At 48.8% G+C, this 15,345-nt stretch overlaps 1 long non-coding RNA gene and 1 pseudogene across 1 annotated transcript; both read left to right on the top strand.

Moving 5' to 3' along the window:
* Positions 1-5,266: 5,266 nt before the first annotated feature.
* On the top strand, positions 5,267-7,889 carry LOC136447467 (uncharacterized). The gene is made up of 2 exons (XR_010757724.1): positions 5,267-5,705; positions 6,378-7,889. It is a non-coding gene; the product is annotated as an uncharacterized lncRNA (long non-coding RNA).
* Positions 7,890-10,439: 2,550 nt separating this feature from the next.
* On the top strand, positions 10,440-10,576 carry LOC136447991 (5.8S ribosomal RNA; annotated as a pseudogene).
* Positions 10,577-15,345: the final 4,769 nt, after the last annotated feature.

Below are 15,345 nucleotides of genomic sequence, written 5' to 3'. Positions count from 1 at the left end.
CATCATACGATATCTAATTTTTTCTCGGTGTGTCATAATGATTTCATCTTTTTTTTGGCGTGGCAACTCGATGAAAAGAGACGCTTGCTGTCAGATATTTCATGAATGTTTTCATGAGGGGGCGGAAAGACATCTTCATTTGTCTCGCATGTTGTCGGCAGTACGTGGCGAATGTGCGAGCTGTCTGTGTGCAATGTGAACCATCTTTATTGGTCTGTCATGTCATGTCTCTGGCAAAAGTGAACTGCCTGCGGAATATCTATTTTGTTTGGGGGGGGGGTTGAGCGGCATATTCTGCAGCACAGTTTTCTATCATTTTCCACCAAATTTCAAATGTTGGCATACATTTTTTGTCTGGCATCCAGGCCACGGAAGACATTGTCTCGGCTGGTAGTTACGATTTTGCCGCCGGGAGATCATCATCAGGGCACATGGTACAAGGCGTGTTCATCAAAATTTTGTAGACTAATTTCCCGTAAACAAAGAGAAACGGCACACACATTAAGTGTGAGATGAACAACAAGTGCCAACTTGGTTCATGGGAAAAGATGTCTACAAAAGATTTAATGAGCACCCTTCGTAGAGAACTAGAATTGGGGAGAGGACGTAAAGCCGGCGGCCCCGTGTATGAGGGAGCTTTGAGCGTGAGCCTCAAGCATCAAACCTCTGCACGTAAAAGAACCCAACACACATATCGAGAAGAGTAGGGGTAACCCGGTGTGCTTGGCCAAAAAACGTGAGCCGTGGCGAATCTGCGTTGCACTACCACTAGCTACTTGAAAAAGCATCATGCTTCACCTCAATTGAGGATGCCTGCTTTACCTTACCTTTTTTTTTTAGCCTGAACAAGGAGGTTAAATCTCATTGGCCTGACTAAATCAAGATTAGACTTCCAGCTACCAGCCGTAATAACTTGTACGGTCTCGGGAAGGAGGCTCAATAAGCCCCAAACAGTGAGGGGTGTTGTAACACGGGCTAGGGGGCATCCTGCTCACAATTTGGAAAGGTTGACAATTTATTCATTGTACACTGATTTGTCTGAGTTGGGAAAGAGTGCCTTACGTGAACAACCTGCGGTCTGGGTCTCTCTTCCTGTGGGTACTGAATTATCCAAGACAACGTTATCAAATTGACATTCGAGAACCTTCCACTGGTACTTCATTCTAGTTTCAAATACGTGTCGGAGTATCATCATGGATAGAATTCGAAGATTTCACTATAAGACTGTCTACCGTAGCAAGGATTCCATGTTTTTGTTTAGTACATGATGATACTATATGACTCAGTCACAGTAAAAGCACAATCTTAAAGCATAGACCTAAAGAATATTCACCGACGGTCATTTATGGCATATTAGCATTGAACAGTTACACACAAAAAAAGCACCGAGACTACTTATAACAGTTACATGTAATGCATTGAAAGGTGCAGATCTAGAAAGATGAATACATCCACGAGAAAAAAGTTCTGCTTAAATTGCTTAAGAGGAATAGATGAATTCTCCTGTACTTGACCGTTGTCTGGACTGTTGACGTTCAACTAGAATTAGCTTTTGGAGCTTGTCGTTGATACACATGTACTTCGATGAATCACTCTATGCTCAGTTTAAACATTTGTGGGTGTAGATTATGAATTGCTGGTGGCTAATGTGACAGTGCGTCTTCTCGTGCTCACTATGAAAATGTCGCCTACTTTTATCTTACAGAGCTTGAATGTGGTAACAGGGTAGAATTCCTTGTATCCTACAACCAAAAGTGGTCTCTGTGACGGTCCTAAATTCTGAACGTACCGTTCTAAATCAAACTACAGTACTTGTTGCTTGGATAGATTTTATCTTTTACACGCACGCACGCATGCACGCACACACACGCGCTGACACACACTCACTTCCTTTCTCCCCACACATAAAGATACTCACACGCACACACTGACACGCGCGCACGCAGAGAGAGAGGGAGAGAGAGAGAGAGAGAGAGAGAGAGAGAGAGAGAGAGAGAGAGAGAGAGAGAGAGGAGGGAGAGCAACACTAACACTCGCACACTGGCCAACTTGTACGTAAGAGATGTTCTTGTTCCCTAACAGTGTCCTCACTAATTCTCTATGGTCTCGTAGTCGTGAATCTCCTGGGCTGTACCGCCGCTGTTGTTGCCGTAGTACAACGAGTTCTGGATGTGAGGCAGCGGGATGAGTGGTATGGGCGGCGGGGCCTCTCCAGATCTCCTGGCGCCACATTTTTTCTTCAGCACGACAACCACTGGCACAACCACCACGGCGGCTGCAACTGACCCCAAGACTTTGAGGAGAGTTGGTAGACTGACGTTGTACCACGGCTTGTCAGAATCAAGGCCACCATGTAAATCTGTCCGATGGATAAGAGATGTATTCGAGGAAAGTGACACTGCGTGGGTGGTGTGGTCGGTAGTCGATGCGCTGGGAGCCTCTGCCTTTGTGCCATTGACTAATCTTGGATGTACGCTTGGATGTACGCTTGGATGTACGTTTGGATGTACGTTTTGCTGTACGCTTAGGCGTGTGCTTGGTGTAGAGACAGAGTTCCCGTAATCACACACAGAAAGATCAACTTTGGATAAGGACACACTGTGCACGTTTTCTGGAGAGTTACAGACGAAACCAGAGCTAAGGCCTCGACTGAGACTCAGGTACAACGGGTGAATCTGGGCTGGTTTACATGCCTCACTAAATCGTCCCTCCCCACCGGTCTGACATTTCTCCAGCCCCTGGAGTAGTTTCTGCAGCCAGACCATCCGGCAATCACAGCGCAGGGGGTTCCCTTCAACGTAGAGCTTGTAGCTTGTGGTCAAATCGATCAGGTCGCGTGGCAAAATGCCGAGATCTTCCTCTGAAAAGGTTTCCAACTTGTTGTAGATCACTGAGAAGCGTATCAACGATCTTCGAGGATACAGATCCACGTAAGTCAGGCGGTTGAACGACAGATCAAGCTGCAGTAAGTCCGGCATGTTGCCCAGCGATTCCCACGACACGTTACTGATGGCGTTATGAGAAAGATTTAACAGCTGCAGGCTAGCCATCGGTGGGAAGTGCTCGATAGTTTCTATCAGGTTATTTTGCAAATTGAATCGGATAACGAAACGAGAATAGGTCGTTTGAATGAAGGAAGTGATATTACGGCCATCGCAGTGCAAGTCGACATAGTAATTGAACCTGGGAACCACTTCGCATTCGTAGGTCCTGCAATTAGAGCACTGATCGCAAATACCGGACTTTGTAGTGACCAACAAGAGCAGAGACGCGAACAGAAATCTATTCATGACAGGAGAGTTTACTTTGCTACTGCGATGCCAGCCAATTTTTTCTAGTTCCTTAAATTGCCCATTCTTATGGTGTCCTGGTGCGTTCTTGGTTTGAAAATACTTGTACTGTCTTAAGTTTTAACTGCCGCTAGATTCTACCATATTTGACAAAACAATGGCGGGTTATTCTTTTTGCCGAACTTCCATAGATTATTGTTTGTTTTACTGGCCCTCAAAGGTCTGAAGTGCAGTAGTAAAATGGCCTTAGTGCGCCATTTTGTGCCCTAGTCGAAAACAATACGGCACGCTTGCCTATCTTGCATGGATGAGACTTGGCATTTATCACGAGTCTAGTACGTGGGTACTTAGAGGTTTGACAACCGATTCAGTTTTAGGAGTCTGAAAGAAGATAGGAGAAAAAAATTTAAGCTGGTACGCTAATGTCTTTTCTTAAAGTTTAAAACTGTCAGTAATCGGACACCGCAAAACTTACAGTTCACAGGATCCGAGGAAGCTACAAAGCTCATCGGTCCATACCTGTGCGTCATCAATTGAATTAGATTGGATTTCTTTGTTTCAGGTAGGTAACGTTACATTTACCCATAGCAACCACACACAACACGGACGTGCATACACATTGACTAAACACATAAAAATTTAAATACAATTCTAGAAAAAGTGTTCCTGTAGTGGCATGCAAATTTTAACAGGCATTTTATGACTTGAGCGTCAAACATATCTGCTGTATGCTAAACAAACATTGTATTGACACTGCATCCTTCCGGTAATTTCAATTATGTCCCACACAATTCAAATAAGAATGAAGCAACCACCCAGTACTTTTTATTAGTAGGAAGCTCTTTTCGTTACTGACGAGCGAGCCTCCAAGCTAAGACTAAATAGAAATCTTTTCGGCCTAGACGAAAGCACAGTGAGGCCTTTCTTTGACAGAAGATCGTCCCTATCCTTGCATTCGACAGTTGCAAGGATCGCTGCTACATGTATTTTAGGTCTATAGAAATAGGGTTTTAGACAACGAAAATAGTATTAAGATTCACTCACCACTTACAGAGTATTAAGCAGGGATCTGGTTTGGTCTTGAAGTCTTCACCCATGCGAAATGTCTGCCGAATGTGTGGAGGTACGGAGAGCAGTCTGCGAGCGTATGAAGTAAAACGGCGTCTGATTCACGATGCTCTGACGTCAATGTGATCTCAATATTCATACAGGATGGCCTTTCCCAGAACTCTTCACAGAGGAGTAAATGAGTCTCTATCTACAGGACAACGTGAATCGTTGACTGTATACTCGCGAATCCGGGCCACCGGTTGCCACGAGAAAAGTTCATGACCCACGATACTTCGCAAGTATAGTCTCAATAGTTATCTTAAAATTTCACATTCCCTCGGTGGTAACATCTGTAATAGGACAACGTCATCACATGTGTGTTTACCTGTGTGTGCGTTGTGGTCAGCACCGAGGACAGGTATGATTGTGTTTGGATGGTTTTCAGCACCAAGAACAGGTATGTTTGTGTGTGGATGGTGTTCAAGAAAAAGGAAAGGTGTGTTTGTGTGTGGATAGTGTTCAGCACCAAGAACAGGTGTGTTTACCTTTTGTGTGCGTTGTGGTCAGCACCGAGGACAGGTATGTTTGTATTTGGATAATTTTCAGCACCGGTACCAAGCACAGGTAGGTTTGTGTGTGGATGGTGTTAAGGAAAAAGGAAAGGTGTGTTTGTGTGTGGATGATGGTGTTCAGGACCAGGTGTGCTTACCTGTATGTGCGCTGTGTTCAGCACCGAGGACAGATGTATTTGTCTGTGTATGGTGTTCAGCGCCAAGGACAGGAATGTTTGAGTGTGGAATCTGTGGATGGTGTCCAACATCCGGGACAGGTATTTCATGGTTGGAAGGGATTGTCTTTGGATTAGAGGGGTCAGGTACTGTCATAGACGATTGATACCATGTGGTGACCAAGCTCCGGCTCTACGAAGCAGAAACAGTGTCAAAAAGATCGTATACGTTTTTTGAAATGGAATAGGTATGTAATTTAGAATGGAATATGTGTTTTTCAAATCGAATAGGTATGTAATTTAGAATGGAATATGTGTTTTTCAAATCGAATAGGTATGTAATTTAGAATGGAATATGTGTTTTTCAAATCGAATAGGTATGTAAATAAACATGGAATATGTGTTTTTCAAATCGAATATACATGTGGTGCTATTATTTTTGAAAGTTGGTATTGTTTTAAAATCTGGTACTATACGATTCCAAAATACCATACGATTTCTGTTTGCTATATCATTTCTGTTTGCTATATCATTTCTGTTTGTACTCCGGAAATGACGCGTTCCGCTCCGGAAGTAGGGTAGGGCATACATCGGACAAGTTCGTGGTCTCCCGCGATGTTGCCGGCCATTTGCTCCGGGTAAGTTGTGTTCGTCTTTGGCGAAATACGCCAATATTAACGCACGCCACGTGTTGTCAGTGTCGCTGTGGACACTTGGACCACATATCGGCCAGTTATGGTTGGTAGTGACCGTCATTTTGTCGACAATCGCCAACATTGACTCGGGAACTTTACGTCTGACAGTGTGGGGGAGGGGGGCGTGTTTTCGTGTACCAATATATAACGTTAGCTTTCCACCGGCGAATCTTTACGAAAAGAGGAGATTAAATATGGAAATTATGGGTAGAAAGTCAACACAAGTTGCTGCTTTTCGGACAATTTTTAATGACAAGATTAACCTTGATTACCCTCAACTTTGGGGTTGATAAGCTTGCCGCAAACCGGGCGTTTTGTGTATTTACGACAGAAGGGTAAAAGGGCGAGTCCAGAATGGATGTGTAAATTAGGGCGTCAAATTAAGGTCGCACAACACAGTACGCAGACTTTGTGTGGATAAAGTAGTGCTAAAATCATTGAAAATTCGTAAAAATTCTAGGATAAACACCAGTTATTGGCAACTTGGGATATTATCATACCTACCTATGTCATTGTTCTTTATTATCCTACAATTTTACTATCCTATTCATTTAAACTGACTAGTGATGAAAATGAGGTTTCATGCTTCTCAACCTCTTTCTTTCTGACTTGCAGGGGATTAAAGCCAACATGTGTATGGTATGGAATTATCTGCACTGTGAGCCCAGAGATCTCAGCAGGAAATTGGAGCTTATGAAGTTGGAGGGATGCTGCTATCTCTCTTGTCTTGCCGCTCACAGGCAGAAATATCAGAATCGCTGTTGATTTCAATGCTTAGAACTATCCAGGAATCTAAGCTAGACGTTCAGATGTGGGAGGTGTGAATTGGACAGAAATACATGTAGTAGTAATGTCAATTTGACATGTTGCAGAGACATATATTTGAACATTGCAAACTGATGCTTGGGAGAACTAGCAACTCTTGTATTTGTAATTTCCACAACCTTGCCTTTCTTAGAGTAAATACAATATCATATTGTATTATAGGAGTCAAATAGAAGGTGTGATGGTATGGAAGATTGATCAATTGCACACATGAATTTCAATACTTCCATTATATTGGAACATAATGGCTTTGAAGCTACATCTGACATCCCTATGCCCCCTGGGTTATCATCACGGCCACTTACTGTACGTCCATGGTGACATGTTATGGCTGCTTGTTGCAGCATGGCAGAGATCGTTCTCCCGTCAATTTCTCATCTTACTAAGTAACCTTGGGCATGTTGCAGCTATGTTCCTTTGTACATGTAATGGATTTTTTGTACGTTGACAGGTAAACATTTTCTACATGTGCATGATTTTTTACTTAATATTGCTTGAAACCTTTATCCTTGTCGTAGAATTTATCCTTATCTGTCATGACCTTTTGATAGGAAAAGTGCCTTGTTAAATGAGTTAAGTTTCAGAGATAAAACTGACTGAGCAAGGCATAAGAGATATTTTCTGCCAAGTTAACTCCCTTGAATGTAAAGAAGCTTTTTTTGTACCAGTGTAATTTCTTGGTTCTTGGACTGGCACTCTTCATTGTGTTTGCCATGTTTACTATTAAAACATTGAATGCACTGTTCAGCATCTGTATTGGATTGTTGCTTGACAGTGCCGACCATGCAGTCAGGTACAGATCAACCACAAAATTCTCTTGTCAACACCTGAAAAGCCCCGCCTTTGAAAATTTTATTCTAAATTCTTTCATCCGGAAACTCTTATCTCAAACATCTCAAAGGTTTGTTTTTTTCCCCAGCATTTAGCAGTAAGCTTATTCCTACATAATGTTATGGGACTATCACGGGGGTCTATTAAAAGTGTTGTATTTTTCATGCTGATCTTACAGTCCATTTGTTTCATACAGCAACCAGCTGCAGAGAACCAATAAATTTATTTGGATTGATCAATTTGAGTATTACTAGTTTTCTTAGATTTTTTTATTTGCTCTGTCACTGGTAGTCAAGTTTTCGTTGCTATACAGACATTTAGTTCAGCAGTTGTGAATGAATTTTTTGTAGTTTTTTGTAGTTTTGATGAACAATATGGACATTTATTACATGGGCCTTCATGCTGTCACCTATTAGTCAAAAGAAGTTCAGATTTAACTATTATTGTAAGGGCTATATGGATATTGCAAATGTTACTTTCTATTAATAAAAAACATCATGACCCACTTAATGTTCCTTATTGTATGTACAATTTTCAACAGTTCATATCATACAAAACTGCTTCACTACCACTGGTTTTAAAGAGACTGGTTCCTTGCCCTGGTGAGAACAATATCCATTAACACCCAATGGCCTCGTTCTGTACTTTGCAGTGTGAATAGGGCATATAAACATGTAGAAATCCACAGGGAGCCTGTCTAGTGCTATAAACATTAAAAATTCAGGATGTTGGCCTGCAGTTTGAAATCAAAGCTATCTATTTCAAATTAGGCCCTTTCAGAGTTTGCTCCACAATGCCTGATCTTATTTACAGAGTTGCAACTTGCAATATGTGCTGTTGCTTGTAGTGCCTACTTAAACTTAGCAATCTAAGGAGCCAGTACAACTTCTACACGACTTTAAGTTAGCTCTATACTCTATCTGACAGCCAATGCCCCTCACCAAGAGCATGCAGACCAGTGTGACAATATTCAAATTGTCTTCAGCAGGCACCAGAATAGTTGCCGCTGCCACTTTTTGGACGGGCGCTCAAACACACAGGAGGACCACCGTTGTTCGTCAAGGTCAACGTCCTTGTAATAAAGTCCATCGGCATCGTCGCATGCCATCGCACCTGGATAAGAACGCGTACGCCTCCTCCCCTCAGGCCCTTGCGCCACCTGATGAGTTGCCGTCGAAAGCACAATGAGCGTCCATTGGGCAGCCAGACAGAATAGCCTCTCGGTAAGCCCCGCTTTGGAAAGGGGTCCATGAAATTCAGCGAAGGTGGTCTGCCTCTCCTCCCTCCTCTGTGTTTTTGTATTGCACCAGTCGACACGATCCCCGGCAGAGGCGCGGGCGCTGCCCGTCAAAACCCGCCTCGGCGAGAGAACGGTGACGGGGGCAGTCGGCCGTAATGGGGATCCACCAGAGAGCGATCCGCGATCCGTGCAGTAGTCCGCACGCCGCCGAACAGCGGGAACGCGCCGCGAGGCCGCGAAGCCTCGGGAGCCTGAGCTGCAGCACTCCCGGCCACACCGACCGTTGCTTCCCGTTAACGCCCTAGCCGTCCCGCGAAGGACGAGCCCCCACTCTCTCGGGCGACGCCTCCGCCGGTTGAGTCCGACCACCGAGTCCGAAAGGCGACCTCGCACGCAGACGGAAGGGGTGAGTCCGTTCACTGGCGGGTCCGAAGACCTGGGCATCGCCTCCGCGGAAGACCCTGCCCCAGCGCTGGTTCGTAAGGACGCCCGTGGCACGGTCGACCTCGCGGGGAGCGGCAGCCTGATCGGCGGGGTAGCAAAACGACTGGGGAGGGAGTGTGCTGACCGGAGACCCGGTGTCCGCCGTCATTTCCCGCGCTAGACGAAAAACGACCACTCTCTTTCAAGGTAGGGTGAGCGACCTTCGGGAAGGGGGTGAAGGTGCGCTCACCGGCACCGACCACCGCTCCCCGTCGACAGGCCGTACGCCGGCCCCGACTCCACCGACCCGGAAAGGACTCTACCGGGGTCTGCATTTGGAGGACCCTGGCACCACCCCGGCCCGCCCGCCGACGGTCCGTGAACCACCACCAGCCCCACGCCCCCCGTCCGCGTACCGCCTCGACGGCGGCGAAACTAGCCGAGCAAGCCTGTCCGATCTTGTCCGAGGACCGACCCAACTGCGGGCGCGTACGCTCCGGCACCCTCCCCCGATGTTGCAGGACATATTGATCATCGATTCTTCAAACGCAGTCTGCGGCCCGGGTCAGTCCCGCTCTCTCAAGGTGGCGCTCTCTGCCGTCAATCGCTCCTCCTTCACGGAGGAGCGCCGGCGGAGTGTCAGGAGCACCCATGCCAACCCACTTGGCGGCGGGACCTGGCAGCTTCCTTGAAACGTTGGTCGGGTGCCTTCAGTGTGAGCCCGTCGTTCCTTATACCCTGCTAAACCAGCGAGCCGCCCCGAGTAGCCTGGTCGAGGACTGAGTCAGGTCCTCCCGGCGAAAAGTTTTAGGCGGGCGTGCGCAAGTGGGGGAGCCTATATCCTGGCGGAGGGGCGTCGCGTTGTGGGTTTGCGCGGAATGGGGTTGAGTTGCTAGTCTCACGGCGGCGCCTAGGTGAGACGACTCCTCCCCGGCACCCCGGCGCGGCGTTTCGGTCTCTGACTCGATGCAATCCGTCTTGCGGACGAGTGACCTGTCCTTAAGCGTCGGACTTCGAGCGGGCATCCTGCGGTCCAAGGCCTCCTTTGGGCAGAGGGTAGGACTGTTCTCGGTCGCCATCGGCGTCTCGACCGACTGCTCCACTCCCCGAGGTCTTCAAGAGAAGGGCGAGCGCAATCGACCCCTCGGCTCTCTTTCCCAGCTCGGGCCGGTCGGTCGCGTTTTGTCGAGGGGGCACAGCGGTCTTCACGGCGGGTCCCGGTTCGCGGAGCGACCCCCGGCCCTTCCGCTCGTTCACCGTCCTTCACTCTGAAGGACGCCTTCTTCCCGTCTCTGAAACGACGGTGCCGAGAGGCAAAGACAAGCTTTCGATGCGAAATCAAATTGAAATCAAACGACAACTCCTAGCGGTGGATCACTCGGCTCGTGTGTCGATGAAGAACGCAGCCAGCTGCGAGAAGTAATGTGAATTGCAGGACACATTGATCATCGACTCTTCGAACGCACTCTGTGGCCCCGGGTCCGTCCGAGGGTCGCACCGCTCCATCTCTCTCGCTCTCGGGCGCATAGAGAGACTGCGGTCCTGGCGCGCGGCTGGGTGTCTTTGTCGAAGCTGGCGGCTTTCCACGGCGATCGGTAGAAGCTTCGTCCCCCGAAGGACAGATTTTCACAGTTCCCTCCGGCGGAGACGCTCGCGTCCAAACCCGATTTGCTTCTCGCGCTGGCGGCGCCTCGCTCGGGTGGACCGTGGGGAGTTCCTCCTCGCGACCCCGACCCGGCTTGGCGCATCCCCGCCGGCCGTCCGAATCGCAGCCCTAACAATCGAGCTGATACTCTCTCCCCGGCGAGCTAGACTGCGAAGGGCGTCGGCAGGCGGCGTGCCCGTCCGCAACGAATGGACGGTCGCCAAAGAGCAGCGCTTTGCGCGTTTGCTCACTCCACTCCTCGACCTCAGCTCAGGCGAGACGACCCACATATTAAGCATATTACTAAGTGGAGGAAAAGAAACTTACAAGGATTCCCTCAGTAACGGCGAGTGAAGCAGGAATAGCCCAGCGCCGAATCTCCGCTACCTTGGGGGCCAGGCACCGTATATCGGCTAGCCACCAAGCACCGCACGCGCGCCCAAGCTTTCCCGGCCCACCGTCACCCTCCCGCTGTCCCCCGAAGACCGACCCCGCCCCACTCTCCGCTGTAAACCCAAGATCTGCTAGCCATATACCCAAGATCTGCTAGCCATATACGTATATGGCTAGCAGATCTTGGGTTTACAGCGGAGAGTGGGGCGGGGTCGGTCTTCGGGGGACAGCGGGAGGGTGACGGTGGGCCGGGAAAGCTTGGGCGCGCGTGCGGTGCTTGGTGGCTAGCCGATATACGGTGCCTGGCCCCCAGGGTAAATCTCCGCTCCCACGGGGCGCGGGAACTGTGGCGTTCGGGAGGTGCTCTCCGTCCGTCGACAGTTGCCCATGTCCTTGTGATCGAGGCCTCTCCCAGAGCGGCTATCAGCCCCATATGGCGGCAACGGTGGCGTTCGGTCTGCCCCTCCTCGGAGTTCGGTTGTTTGGGGATGCAGCCCAAAGCGGGAGGTAAACTCCGCCTAAGGCTAAATACGGATACGAGACCGATAGCGAACAAGTACCGTGAGGGAAAGTTGAAAAGAACTTTGAAGCAAGAGTTCAAGAGTACGTGAAACCGCTAGTTAACCGAGGTAAACTGGTGGGCCCGCAAGGTCCGCCCGGAGGATTCAGGCGGCGTCCGTCCGCGCTCCACCGGTCGAGCATGGATCGCAAGACCGATCGGCCGGCGTCGAGGCGTGCGGACCCGCTTCAGTTTTTCCGCGACCGGTTCGACGGCGGCCACGTCCCCGCGGAAGGTGCCCGGGGCCCTCGGGTCTCCGGAGTTATAGTCGCGGTGCGTGCGGCGCCCGCTGTCGGACCGAGGACAGGCAATCCACCGCCGCGTTTGCCCATTGCCCCCATGGCGGGCAGGCGCCGGGTCCCCGTCGTGCGGTCGACGGGTGCGCCACGCAGGGCGCCCGGGGTTCTATGGCGAGGTCCGATCGTCCACCCGACCAGGACCCGTCTTGAAACACGGACCAAGGAGTCTAACGCGTGCGCGACTCAAGGGTGCTGTACGAAACCCAGAGGCGCAATGAAGGTGAAGGGCCGTCCGTATGTCCGAGGTGGTATCCCCGCCGTCTCCGCGGCGCGGGCGCACCACCGGCCGATCTCGACCGCTCCGTCGGTGAGGTCGCGCTAGAGCGTGCGCGTTGGGACCCGAAAGATGGTGAACTATGCCTGAGCAGTGCGAAGCCAGGGGAAACCCTGGTGGAGGTCCGTAGCGATTCTGACGTGCAAATCGATCGTCAAACTTGGGTATAGGGGCGAAAGACTAATCGGACCATTAGGTAGCTGGTTCCCTCCGAAGTTCCCCTCAGATAGCAGTTTTATCTGGTAAAGCGAATGATTCTCAAACTTTCACAAGGTAAGGTATCCGACTCGCTCGAGTGGAGCCGGGCTTGGAATGCGAGTGCTCAGTGGGCCACGTGTGGTAAGCAGAACTGGCGCTGCGGGATGAACCGAACGCCGGGTTAAGGCGCCCGATGCGGACGCTCATCAGACCCCAGAAAAGGTGTTGGTTGATACAGACAGCAGGACGGTGGCCAAGCTTAATCCGCTAAGGAGTGTGTAACAACTCAGCTGCCGAATCAACTAGCCCTGATAATGGATGGCGCTGGAGCGTCAAGCCCATACCCGGCCGTCACGGCAGTCCGCTCCGGCTGAGCCAGGCCGCGACGAGTAGGAGGGCCGCCGCGGTGAGCGCAGAAGCCTCGGGCGCGAGTCCGGGTGGAGCCGCCGCGGCTGCTGGTCTTGGTGGTAGTAGCAAATATTCAAACGAGAAATTCAAAGACTAGCGGAGAAGGGTTCCACGTGAGAACAGTAGTTGGACATGGGTCAGCTGGTCATGAGTGATAAGCGAAGGCCACTCGGAAGTGCGGGCCCGGTTTCGTGGTCACTGCGCGTCGCCAAGGCCCGCTCTGCTTGCTCCCAGCGGTAACGAGGTTGGGTCCTCGGGTCCTTCCGAGGTTCGTCGGGCCCACGGTGGCGGGTGCGGCCGCGGGATTCTGTGCGTCACGAGCCGCCCCGGCATACCGAAAGGGAATCGGGTTAACATTCCCGCGAACGGGAAAATGTTCGCCCGGCGCGGCAACGCAAGCGAAGTCGTTGACGTGGGTATGAGCCCCGAAAAGAGTGCTCTTTTCTTTGTAAGGCGCACGTGTCCAGGAATCGGTTTGCCCGGAGATAAGGAAAGCTGCCCCGTAAAGCACCGCGGCTTTCATGGTGCCGGTACGCTCAGGTGGGCCATTGAAAACTAAAGAGAGAGACGTGCAATTTTCACGTCTGTCCGTACCCATAACGTAGCAGGTCTCCAAGGTGAACAGCCTCTCGTCGATAGACCAACCTAGGCAAGGGAAGTCGGGTAGCCAGATCCGTAACTTCAGGAGAAGAATTGGCTCTAATAAGTGCTGTCACGATCGCACGGACAAGAAGCGAGATGGGAGTGTCCGTGACTGAACGAGGCCCGTTGGCCGGGTCGACCCGCGCATGGAACTGGCGACGTGACTGATCTTACACAATGGTGCTTTAACATCGAAACGAGGGTGTTTACTGAATTGTACAATCAGATCAGAGAGGGGTTCTTGACCGGCCAGTACAATACTTCAACAACGGTTTGGGGTTGTTTACCTTCCTGTCCCTTACATGGGAACGTAATAGGCTACCGACCTTTATGTAACCGAAGTACCTGTAAGCCAGTCCTGTTGTTGTATATTTGTGAAGTAATTATCTCATTAAAATACAAACACAATTATATTGAAACCTGTGTGGCCTTTTCTCTATTCATATAGTATATTCAGTATATAAGTGTAATTAGAGAGCGCCGCTAAATGTCCAAATACTAGCCCTAGACTATATTACATGTACCTAACTTGTTGACCAAGTCCGGCTCGGCAATCATGTCCTTCCTTATATATGCTTACATGGCGATGGGCCCAACCAGCCAGCAGTGGCCATGTGGGGTGCGGCCTTACACCTGTGTGGAAGGTGTGTCGGAATGACTGGTTAAGTATTAAAAGCTACAAAGTGTTGTAGTGTTGACTGCAGTGTATGCTACTTGAGTAGAACTATTGACAGCTACATAGTGTTGCAATGTTAACTGCAGTATACTAAGAAAAACATCTCAGGCACAAGTAGAAAATTGACACGGAAAGTCCTACATTACAATGTTTATTTTGATATAAGTGTATGCATATACATATACATGAATATAGAATAATGTATATATATAGAATGGACAGAAATCCCCCTTTCTATATGAGGTGAATGTCGACCATGGTCTAGTGATATTATTCTTACAATAAAAAACTACATTGCCACAGTTTCAGACTGAATCATGATGTCTTTCAGTGCTCCCACTAAACTTTTGTTGAAATGAACTTTTCCTTTATAAAAAAGATGACCTATTCTAATCTCTCAAGTTCAGACACATATTCTATTTAATACTGCATATACACCATTTTCTCAACATAAAGTTCAGTATTCCTCATCACTACAGTCAAAATTTGACATGACCTTCATGCTGACTTGAATGTCATTCACTGGTTTGTAAAAAGCTGTCACACATACACTAATTGTACTGCCAAGCTGGGTGTGAACTCTCTTGATGTGATTCTCACAGCGTGACGAGGCTCATTCAGTCTAGATGGAGGCACCACAAACCACACAAAGTCCTCTGTTACACTAGGCATGGACAGTATCCATACAACTTGGTCTGCCTGTACAGACTCCCCCCAAAACTGTAAATAGACCATGGTCTGTGCAGTTTTGAAAGGTGAATATCTTTATAACAATATACACTACTATGACTAAATAAAAGGATCTGTTATGTTGAGATAAACATGGTCTCTCAAATTACTTAAGTCTCATGCCAAAAAGCAGGTTTCCAAGTTTTCCAACATCACCTTCAAATCTGTTCAGTTTTCAAGTGACCAATGTTTTAGGATTAGAAAATAATGGCTGACAAGCCTTCTACAGAACTCCCCGTATGGCAGCCCTGTTGGTATTCCCAACGTGTGCTGGACTCAGGCAAGTCGACTGGGCCCTGCTCTTCTAGAAAGTCAATGGTAAAGTTCAGCGTCCTATGTGCCGCACGCCCCACAGTGCAGACACTACATCTTTTCTGGGAACTCTGAGAAGAAAATACATGAAATGCAACTAATTATTATACACAAAACATAACATTTTAT

Source organism: Branchiostoma lanceolatum, chromosome 13, assembly GCF_035083965.1.
Source record: "Branchiostoma lanceolatum isolate klBraLanc5 chromosome 13, klBraLanc5.hap2, whole genome shotgun sequence".
Lineage (NCBI taxonomy): Eukaryota > Metazoa > Chordata > Leptocardii > Amphioxiformes > Branchiostomatidae > Branchiostoma > Branchiostoma lanceolatum.
Note: the sequence above shows the minus strand (reverse complement) of the source record. Positions and strands in the feature narration are given on the sequence as shown.